The sequence below is a fragment of the Procambarus clarkii genome, chromosome 66 (assembly GCF_040958095.1).
Source record: "Procambarus clarkii isolate CNS0578487 chromosome 66, FALCON_Pclarkii_2.0, whole genome shotgun sequence".
Classification (NCBI taxonomy): domain Eukaryota; kingdom Metazoa; phylum Arthropoda; class Malacostraca; order Decapoda; family Cambaridae; genus Procambarus; species Procambarus clarkii.
In genome coordinates this window covers 6,882,184-6,894,087 of record NC_091215.1, presented here as the reverse complement: position 1 = coordinate 6,894,087, position 11,904 = coordinate 6,882,184, and the positions used below count along the sequence as shown (strand labels likewise).

Below are 11,904 nucleotides of genomic sequence, written 5' to 3'. Positions count from 1 at the left end.
CTTAATGTCTAACATATTCAGAGATTTGAGTACGGGTACCGAGTGATGTCTGGGGCCAGAGTTGGATATTGTCCTAATAGCAGCTTTGTGTTGAGTAATTAGAGGACGTAAGTGATTTTGGGTAGTAGAGCCCCAAGCACAAATACCATAGTTGAGATATGGATAGATAAGGGAGTAATAGAGAGTCACCAGGGCAGGGCGTGGTACATAATATCTGATCTTAGAAAGAATGCCCACAGTTTTTGAAACTTTTTTTGATACATTTAGAATGTGTCCCTGGAAATCCAGCTTGTGGTCAATGAGAATGCCAAGGAATTTGCCATCTAATTTGTTACAAATTTGGGTATTGTTTATTTTGAGATTTATTTGATTAGAGGATTTATTGCCAAACAGAATATAGAAAGTTTTGTCAATGTTAAGGGTGAGTTTGTTGGCAGTTAGAAAAAGATGGACTTTATTTAGCTCAGTATTTATTGAGGCATTTAGAGCAAGGGGGTAAGGACTGGAGTAAATGAAGGTTGTGTCGTCAGCAAATAGAATTGGTTTGAGGTGTTGGGAGGCATTTGGAAGGTCATTAATGTAGATGAGAAAGAGGAGAGGGACAAGTATGCTGCCCTGAGGAACACCAATGTTGATGGGTAGGGTGGGAGAAATTGTATTATTCACAGAAACATATTGGAGCCTGTCAGTAAGGTAGGATTTGAGGTATTGTAGGGAGTGTCCTCTGACTCCATAATGATGTAATTTAAGAAGAAGGTTTTGGTGGTTGACAGTATCAAAAGCTTTATGCAAGTCCATAAATAACCCAACAGGGAACTCATTTTTATCAAGAGCTGTAGGAATCGAGTTAAGCATACTAATAAGTGCATCGTTAGTGCTTTTTTTGGGTCTGAAGCCATATTGGCAAGGGCTAAGTATATTGAGTTTGGCTAGATATGAGTAAAGCTGCTTATAGATTAGTTTTTCAAAAATTTTTCACAAGTTTGGCAGGATTGATATAGGTCTGTAGTTGTTAACATCTGTGAGATCACCACATTTGTGGACAGGCGTTACTCTCGCTTTTTTTAGAATATCTGGAAAGGTTTGGAGTTCAAGTGACTTGTTGAAGAGCAAAGCAATTGCAGGGGCTAAAGATCTGGAGGCTTTTTTGTAAATTAAAGTTGGTATCTCCTCAAGGGCACCAGACTTGGTTTTAAGGGAAAGGATTATCTCATTGACGTCAGTGGAATTAATAGGTTTTAGGTACAGAGACTGTGGATAGCTACCTGTAAGATAGTCCTTATTGTCAGTACTGGAAGATGGAATATCGTTTGCAAGGGATGAACCAATGGAAGAGAAGAACCTATTGAACTCAATAGCAGAATCAGAGGCTGAAAGCTGACCATCGTTATTAGACAGGAGAGTCGGTTTGTTATTTAACCCTTACACTGCTCAGGGGTCATATGGACATTTACACCCCTGTGTGCAAGAAAAAAAAAAATTCAAAATTTTTTTTTCGTCTTCTAAACATGTTAATTTGAGTCTCCTGAGCACGGGAAAAATAATAAAAAAATTCTATTATACATACCAATGACACAATTGAGCCGAGAAGTTGGCCGATGACGTCACAGAACGTGAGCGCTCAAGGGTGCTGCGTCAGCCAGCTGTCACTCACGGCCGCTCGCGCGGCCCGAGTTGCCGCGAATTTATTTTCGCGGAATTATATACAGTATTCTTGGGTCATTTTACTCAAATTTTTTTCGCTAGTATTGTTCCAATTATTAGCAATAGACGTTGTATTATAATAAAAATGGTATAAACTCACTAGGCGCTCACATATTAGTGTCACAAGTATGCCCACCAAAATGGTATAATTTACAGGAAATATTCAATGTATTTGGTTTTTTTTCAATATAAACACAAAAATAAACTTGATATGTACATTTATTTACCAAAGAATTACACATTTAGTACTCCAGGAGACTATGATACTGTGCGAAACAGTCGATATGGCACAGAGGGACGGCACACGCTTCGCACCATGTCAACATCAATTTACGTTTCTGTGGCCTCAATTTGGTACTGGAACACACAACACACCGACGCTGGCCTGCTGCACGAGCTCCAGTTGGTAGTAATTTCTTGATTTGATGTATCAGAAAGGCCTCCCTGTAAGCGAGCCTGGGTGCAGGAGCATGGTTTAGTATTGGGTCTCGAATGGGTCTTTGTATACCAGGTGTGTCCTTGCCAAATTTACCTAGCAACTGTTTCACAACTTGGAAACTGAACGAACGGAAATATGGTTTTCTACCTGTCTTCACAAGAAACATATTGTAACTGTTCAGCATTGTTACATCAATAAGGTGAAAAATCATTTTCTTTGTCCACTTCACTGTTTTACGTACACACTCTACAGCACCCACCATCATGTCACATTTATCAACTAAACGCATGTTGATGTTGTAGTCCATCACACAATCTGGCTTGTATAGTATTTGCTTTGTTGTTCTGTTCACCTTGCCACTGTCTACCATTGTACCAGGGTGAATGGTGGTCAACATGTTCACTTCACGTCTGTCTTTCCACCGCACTGAAAGCATTGCACCACTTTTTCTTACCTCGCAGTCTCCTACTTGCATAGCAGTATCAAACACAGGCATTTCCTTTCGTTTTGGCTTTACTGTTCCACACACTCCAGTCTTATTATCCAGCAAGAATTTCGTTAGCAAGGGACTGGTATAATAGTTATCTGTGTACAATATATGGCCCTTGTTCAGATATGGTGCAAGCAGTGACTTCACCACACTACCTGAGAAGCCATGTTCGTCATTAGCAGGAATATCTATATTTGTGGCTGAATAAAGTATCATGTGTAACACCATTCCTGATTCACAGTCACAGAGCACAAAGAATTTCAGTCCAAATCGGTGACGTTTTGAGGGAATATACTGCTTGAAGGCAGCACGTCCTTTGAAAAGTACCAGGGATTCATCAATAACCAGCTTCTGAGCTGGTACGTAGTAATCTCGGAACTTTCCAATCAGGTCATTTAGCACGTGCCTCACCCTCCAAAGCCTATCATACTGTGTCTCGTCAGCATTATTTGCAAAATGAATGCACCGTAGGATCAACAGAAATCTGTCTCGGGACATATATTTCCCTAACAATGGTGTTGGAACAGAGTTGTCTTTGCTCCAATAATCTGAAATTACGTGTTTCACACAATGTTTCATCAACATGCAAATTGCGAAAAACACATACATCTCATCAACAGTTGTCTCTTTCCAACGCTGTAGTCGCGAAAATTCTGAAACTTCCTCACCTTCGATGAGATCATCCGCAAGTCTGTTCGTTTCGTGAACAATGTGTTCCATTAGCGGCTCATCGAAATATGCAGTAAAGAAGTCCATTTCACACATTTCGTCACCAGTATCAGGGAAAAGATCAGTAATTCCCACATCTCTGTTATCAAAGTCGGGAATTTGTGGAACAAAATCTTCCCCATCACTCCACACACACAAACCTGCTGCCTTCCGAGAGCCATTAGCTGCACCACGGTGAGGAATCCGGGGACCAGGAGCTGAAGCACGCATTGTAACAGTAGGGGCAGGAACGGTAGATGAGGAAAAAGATGTGGAACATGAGGGAATTTGTTCCTCATTGTCGCCATATTGTCCCATGCGGCGGCGCTTGGCTGGGCGGGCAGCTGATGCGGCGAAACTTGTACTGGCACTAGCAGCCGGGGTAAAACTATTCTCCAACTCTTCATCACTAAAGCCTGAGAAAGATTCACTTGTTTCAGATTTGTCAATCGTATCATAAACGTGTAGTGGTATAGATGAACGACGTGCTTGGGCACGAGGTGGTGTTGAGTAGCAGCCTCGAGAGGCATCCTCACCCTCGTGGCACCCACATGTTCACCCTCACTATCCGTTGTTTCGATTTCTTCTGGCTGGGTATAATCTTCATCTATATGTGAGTCGTCAATATCAGACTCATCAACGTCCTTGAACAATTCATCTGCAATTTCGTCTTCGGTCAAGGACTGCGCGAAGCGCTGGGCGAGGTCGCAAGCTGGGTCGTGATGCGCTCGCCATGGTGTCTGGCCACTAACTAAGGTCTGTGAAACAAAGGAGGCCTGCTCTGGATTTTTTTTCAAAATGGCGTCTGTTTACAATCGCCCATGGCTACGGTATGGGTGACCCCTTTACACCGCGGGACGTTTGAATCGTGCCTGGCACCCTTTGGCGTATATATACGCCATGCGCACTGTGGGACATGTTACTCATGGCGTATATATACGCCATGCACAGTTTAAGGGTTAAAGACTTCTTTGATCCCAATATTTGTGAAATTGTGCTCCAAGTTTGTTTAATGTTGCTCCTTATTTGGGTAAATTTATCTTCGTAGCATTTAGTTTTGGCTCGTCTAATTATCTTAGATAGCAATAATGAGTAATTCTTTGAGAATTCTTTGGAGACAATTCCTAACCTATACTTCTTCTCAAGGTCATGTTTTTTATTAATAGATTTAAGTATTCCCTTTGTAAGCCAGGGATTGTTGAGCCTTTTGGTTGTGACTTGTTTTGTAAGCATAGGACAGTGGGTATTATAAAGGCTAAGAGTTTTTTGAAGAAAAGATTGCACTGCTAGGTTGATGTCCTCTATGTTACCTAACTCAGACTCCCAGTTGACATTATCAGCAGCAGTTATAAAATTGTCTATAGCAGTTACATTGTGCAGTCTAAAACGTATCTCTCTTGACTCAAGAGGTGGTTTGCTAATGTTAGTTAAGAGAAATGTGAGGTAATGGTCTGTAGTGCTATCGGTGATTATACCTGAAGTAAGCGGAGAGGTTAAGTTTGTCAAGATGTGATCTAGAGTCGTGGCAGCGCTATCAGTGATTCTAGTAGGTCTAGTGATTAAGGGTATGAGGAAGCAGGAATTCATACAGTTGAGAAAGCTAACAGCAGTAGGGTGTTCTGGCTCGCAGAGGTCAATATTATAGTTCCCTGCGATAATTAGGTGGTTTTTGTTCAGTCTGTTATCAAGTATTAGATTTCTAAGGTTTGAGTTGAATTCGGACACATCAGTGTTAGGAATTCTTTAAACTGCACCCATAGACAGGACAGACTCGGCATCCTTGACTCTGAAGCTGGCGAAGATATACTCCCCATAGCAGTCTCTAGTTCTAATTTCTTTTAAGCATTTCTTTTTCTTTTTTATCTTAAGAAACCATGAGCAAAGTTACAATATACCACACCAACCGTTTGTGACGTGTGGACGTAAATACTAGTCAATTCACACGCCTCACCCTGCCTGCCATGCAAGGCCCCAATAGGCCAAGTTTTTGTGATGATTAAAATTTTATTAGAAGAGCTTTTTTTTGTAAGGTTGTAAAGCACGTTTCAAGGATATTTTCATCAATATATATCAAAGGTTAGAAGAGCTTTAATTAAAAATTAGGTAACTGTTACTTTAAGCACTGTAATCTGAATGAAGTTCAACTTGTGGGTGAGCTGATAGATAATTTATCATAATGTCTTAAGAATGTCCTTAGGAGGCTTTACCAAAGTTTTCTTAAGACCTCTATCCTTAACAACTTTCCAAGTGTTTTTTTCAAAGCTGGTCTCCTTATTTCTTTTCGCCTGATGCTCTTTCAACTGCTGTACTTCGTCCCGTAGGTAATTTAACTCTGTCCTCAGAGCTTCAACTAAACCAATAGTTCAATCATTAAAACATCCATAATGTATAATAAATAGCTTTAAAACGGAGGAGCTTTGGCTAGCACACTCTCTCAGTCTAGGAAGAAAGTAAATGTTCCTCGAAAAAAGGTTTCATTTTATTCTGTTGTAACCAAAAAAACTTATTATATTATAAATCATTGTCTTTGTTTCTTCCTCTGACTCTTTTTTTATCTTTACATGATATAGAAATCAAAAATTGTCAGACTATAACATATGTGGAACTATACATGAAAAAATTATATATTGAATTTATAAAATATGGTTCAAAGTGATGAAGACTGTGACAATATATGCTACATTGGTTAAAAAAAAAAGGTTGACTATGACCAGTCTGCTACATTTTATATTTATAGAAGAATCATTTTGATATACCAGCGAGATCGCTCCAATTTATTCTACAATTTATCATATCTCTCCTAATTAAACTTTCTGTAAATCATCATTGTTTTTTTTAGATATATGATGTTTGAATACATTCATTGGAAATCAACTAGATAATATAGGAGAAATGTTTGTAAAAAGAGGATAATGATCCCTGGCATCAAATGAAAACTAAACATCGACGATCCCTGGCATCAAATGAAAACTAAACATCGACGATCCCTGGCATCTAATGAAAACTAAACATCGACGATCCCTGGCATCTAATACAGCAGGTTATGTTGCCTACCTTCTATATGGGAGAAAGTTTTGGCAGCTGCCAAAAGTTTTGGCATGATGACCTTATGGGGGAACATCAAGGCATCACTATTACTTATCGTAAAATCTTAAAATATTTCTACTGGCCCAAGCTGAAAGGCGACGTGGCTAAATATTGTAATTCTTGTGTTACAACTTGTTGGGAAACCAAACCAGACACCACCTAAAGCTCCTCTAAGGCCTATTGTCGTGCCTGAGGAACCATTTTCTCAGAACTAAGTCTGGGAATATTTACTTAATCACTATGATGTGTATCACGACCCTTTACCCTGAGGCATTTGCTATAAGGAACATCCGAGCAAAGACTGTTGTTGTTCGTATGTTGCATTTTTTTTTTTCACTTTTGTAACATCTGAACAAATGAGTCAACTAAGTCTGATGATGAAGACAATCGTCGTCTGATTGGCGATCGGAATGGCCGGGACAATTTGGGTAATAATGGCAATGAACCAGAGACATCATGATGAAGAGCACCATATTCGCTTTAGGTTTGAGAATGGAACTGGTGGATTATATACCGACCCAACAAGGCGAAGTACAACACGCTTGATGCATTCATAAAAAATTTCATTGCTTTTGTGCTTTTTTAAATAAAAAATAGTTGTGGATAGAGGTAGAGAATGTCTGTTGTGAGTAGAGAAGACACAAATAAGAATCATCAATGAAAGTAAGAGATATACTTACTGGGAAATTCGTTTCGACCTACGAATTTTCGTATATCAACCCATTCGGGATAATGGATGTAGAAAAGTTGGATGGATTCAAATTCAATCCAGTCAAAGAAGGCATATGCGTGGAATGTTCTGCTCCCAAAATGGTACCGAACATAGAAGGAATGGAACCTTCTTGTATCCATATTCACCTTAATTCTTCATCTCGAAACTCCACTACACCGAGTAGTAGTAACCCCTTTTATAAAACAAATGTTCCTTCCGATACCAAGGCACCTTGTGTGTACGACACATTGAATCAGTACTGGAAAAGTGTGGTAAAAGATGTTACTTTTCAATATAATATCATAATGATCTTTTAAGAGGAAATGACATCATAACATTCTGACAGTATATATATTAGTGAATGTAACTCTTAGGCTGTTCATTTGTGCTAATTCACATGGAGAACAAAGAGGCTGGGGCCAAGATAAGCCCTCGTTACCTCCAGTTTAACAGTGAAATAGGGAAAAGTATTAAACTTTAAAACGTTGGAATTTTGCAGGCTTGTAACGTTAGAACATTTCGTCTATTGGTGGAAAAGAGAATTACTTGTGGAGCCATACCTTCTGAAGGACGATCATGAGGATGCTCTGACTTATAATCTGGGATACCTCCTGAAGGACAATCAGTTGAGGATGCTCTGACTGCCATACTGAAACGTATGGATACCAATGATAATGCATGATAACATTCATTAAGTTATCTTCTCAGCTCATTACCACCAACTTTCCCACCAGAAAAATGGATAGAATTGAAATATCTATTCCCATAAATGTAAAGGTTGAAGCTTATCATCTTCTTTCCTCACAAATTGTAAGTATTAGTTATCATTCTCTTTCATTATTATATGTCGTACCTAGTAGTCTTTATGGGTTAGGTTAGGTTAGGTAGCCGAAAATTTTTATAATTTCTATGAAAATACATTGAAATTTTTTTTTACAGGCTGAAGGAAGGATGGATGTTATTCTACATTTACCTTCTACTCTCCCTGACGTTTTTACCCAATTATCATATAATATACTGATGATTGATACTTCAGCTTCAATGAGTGTTTATTGGTCAGCATTAATGAACCAATGGAATAAGTATATGGCTCCTATTTTAGAGAAGTGTGGAAATGAAACTGTTAGGTATACCTTTAGTGATGTTGTTGAGAAAAAGGGATGTAGCCCACAGATTCAAAAAAGTGATTAGAGAAATAGTTCTACTGATTTAATCGGAGCATTAAAGAAAATTCAAGAGGAAATTGAAGGTTGTCAATCAAAAGATATTAAAGTGTTTTTTATCACTGATGGCTTCCATAGTGTATCAAGAGATAAGCCTGAAACTCAACTTGAGAAAATAAAATGTCCTGTTGGAAAAAAGTGTGAATTTTTTGTGTTAGGAATTGGAAAAGAATATCCAGTTAAACAGAGTTTAATTTTACAAGCACAACTTAATACTGGAAATACAATACCAAATTTATTTCAAGTACTTGAAATGAATGATATGGAAGATGTAATGAAGAATATAAGTAGTCATTGCAGTTCTGTAAAAATACGTTTATCTGTAGAAGGCTCTTTATTGCCTGGTGGAACATTAGAAAGCGAATTTTATCTTGATGAGTATGTTTATCTTAAACAGTATAATGGTGAAAAAATATACATGTTTACAAATAGCAAAACTGAATATATCCTTCATTTACAATTTCAAGATTTAAATGTAAAAAATAATGGATCAACTGATTACACAATGGAATCGGAGAATCATTAAAATTAATAACAAAGACCAACAGAAGCATTATTTTTTGAGAGATTATTAACCTAGAAAAAAAAAATTGTGATGAACTATTTCTAAGGATTATGAACATAAAAGATGTAAGAGGTAATTTTACAGGGCGTTTTAAGGGAGTTTACACCAATATTGAAACTAATCTCAAGGAAAAAATCAATGGAATAAAGAAACTTATTGAGGAAGGACAATATCTTAAAGAAATGGAATTAGCTGGTGTAGTTTTGAACTCAATAACAGTATCAAGTCACTACTATTCAAAGAAGGCTTGTCAACTAAAAGAATACACTGACAATGACTTTAAAAAGGATATAGATGATTTTGTAAAAATATTTGAAAAAGTAAAACACCATATTCTGGCATTACAAGTTTTACCTGAAAATTGTTGTAGGATTTCTCTCACTTCAACAGTCAGTGATTTACAAGAACCAAAATTTCTAACACTGTTAAATTCAGTCAATAAATTCCAGTTATCGACTGTTTGGAACATAACAGGCATTCCTGTACTTTTTCGTAACTTAAACTGTACAGTCTTAAATATTTGGTCATATAATATTATTCAAATTGTTGAAGCCCCCTTTGATTTAATTGGAGTGACAGCCCTTGTTGATTTTGTTAACATATATGGGAAGTTGGTCATAAATACAATGAAATTGAAATTATTAATGGTAAACAAGAAACTTGCTTTAATGCTATTATACCAATTTTCACACCTGAGGAGGCTCATGTTATGGGATCACTGATGGAAACTAACTTTTTTGCTAAAATGATGACTTTTGCAGTTTTGAAGATCCGATAATAATCGGATTGATGAATCTGATTATTAAGGATCACAATGCTCATCTAGGATCATTAGCTGTCTTGTTGATAAAACTCTTTGAGAAGTATCCAATTAAAAGCCGACCCAAGTATGTTTGTATAATAATTAATAGTATTCAAGCTACGGTTGTTAATGGATACATGAAACGATGGAAACTGAAAAAATATTGGGAGAGTTTGAAAAGTGAAAATAATATAAATCAAGCATTAATGACAGAGAGTATTTTAAAATTTGATGGAATATCTCTTAAGTGTGAAACGCTAATTAAACCCATGTTCATAATGTATATGATGATAAGAGATAATAACCCACAGTCCCCTCAGTATATTAAGACTTTAAAGAGAATCATGAAAATGATAATTTTAGAATATGTGGGCAGATGTGTTTGTAAAGGCAAATTTGAGTATCCTTACTGACATTTTTTTCTCACCTCTGATAAATATGAGAAAGAAAAGCAGAAATTTTTGGAACATAATGTTGAAGAATCTGAATATAATATAGAAAATTATTATACATTACATGAAGTTCGAAAAGCTTTAAAACATTTAGATGTGATCAAACTTTGTCCAGCCAATATTTTTCCTTTAAAGGAAATACAAATAAATGGTGAGAAAATTGCAGTCCTTTATTCATGGTCTTATGCAGGAGATTTGTCTTTAAAAACTTTGAGGATATTTGTTTGATGAAGGAATTTGAAGAGTATGAAATCGAATTAGTATTGAATGAGTTGTTTAATGACATTTTTTTTTTTAAATGTTTGTATCATGCTTTGAAGTTTCCAAGCTCTCGTGAAAGACTAAAAAAAATTGAGCAAATTGAGGACTATGATAAATGTCGCTTTAATATCAGAAATGAGATGATTAGAGAAGTCATAGAGAAATGGAATCTCAGAGATATTTATAAAAAAAAAGTGGAAAAAAATTGGGTGATGTCATACATGAAAGTTCACCAAGAAATATTGAATCCAATGACACCTAAGGAAATATTGGATAAAGTCCATCAGATGGGATTGTTTAATTGTGAGAAAACATCATTCCATGATATATATATATTCAGATATGATGTTAAAATCTTAACAAATGCTTGTCAGATATCCACTTGCCCCTATTATCTAATTCCCAATAAGAATTGTGGTCAACATTTATTTATAGAACGATCCCAAATGGGCGAGGCCTTTCATCATGCTCTTCACAAAACAGCTCATAAGACTAAATATAGTATTAAAAAAGGTCTTGAAGAATTTCAGAATGGAACATATACGAAAAAAGGAAAGAAATTATTAGATTCAACATATAAAGAATATAAAAAACATTTGATACAATTACAAAATATATATATATAATAACATGATTGATACGTGGTAGGGGGATATATGTATATTAAACTGATGATTTAGTTTTTTTTTAGAATCAAATTAAAGAAATTAGTTCCTACTGGCGGTGGGAGATTAGTTGTAAGACGTGATACAAAGGAACTTATATCATCTCGAAGTAAATCTGAATAGTTAAGGGCATGCACTCATCAGTCTCATCAGTGGCATAACCAAACATCAGTCCCTGGTCCCCTGAACCAATGATGTGATCACTGCGCCCAATGTGTACACCATTAGCAATATCCGCACACTTTTGCTCCAGGGCCAGAAGAATATTGCAGGTCTTGTAGTCAAAGCCCTTTCGTGAATCATCAAAACCAATTTTCTTAACAATATCTCGCACAATTTGTTGATAATCAACTTGGGCCTTGGACGTAATCTCCCCACAGATCAGGATCATACCAGTTTTGGTACAGGTTTCACAAGCAACTTTGGCGTCAGGGTCCTGGCTAAGATGGGCATCAAGCACTGCGTCGCTGATCTGATCGCAAATTTTGTCGGGGTGGCCTTCGCCTACACTCTCACTGGTGAAGAGGAACGTCTCATGATCTCCATCCATGCTCTCAGCGCACTTTCCTGGGGAACGAAAATGTTACTTCTTGAATTTGGGACCAGGTTTCCTTGGCTAAATTTTAACTAAATAAAAATCCGTTATGTAAAGGAATATTATTAAAAACATTGACCTAGTTGTGTGAAGAGAGAGAGAGAACGCTAACCTGGTCACGTGGATAGAGACCAACTGAGCAACTGTAAAGCAAGTGTGCAGCTGCTCTGTCTTATAACAAAACTGTCAAAAAAGAATATG

General features: G+C 36.9%; 1 pseudogene; it reads right to left on the bottom strand.

Annotated features, from left to right (window-relative positions):
- Positions 1 to 11,202: 11,202 nt before the first annotated feature.
- Positions 11,203 to 11,658, bottom strand: LOC138355192 (S-adenosylmethionine synthase pseudogene; annotated as a pseudogene).
- Between the last annotated feature and the right edge of the window lie 246 nt (positions 11,659 to 11,904).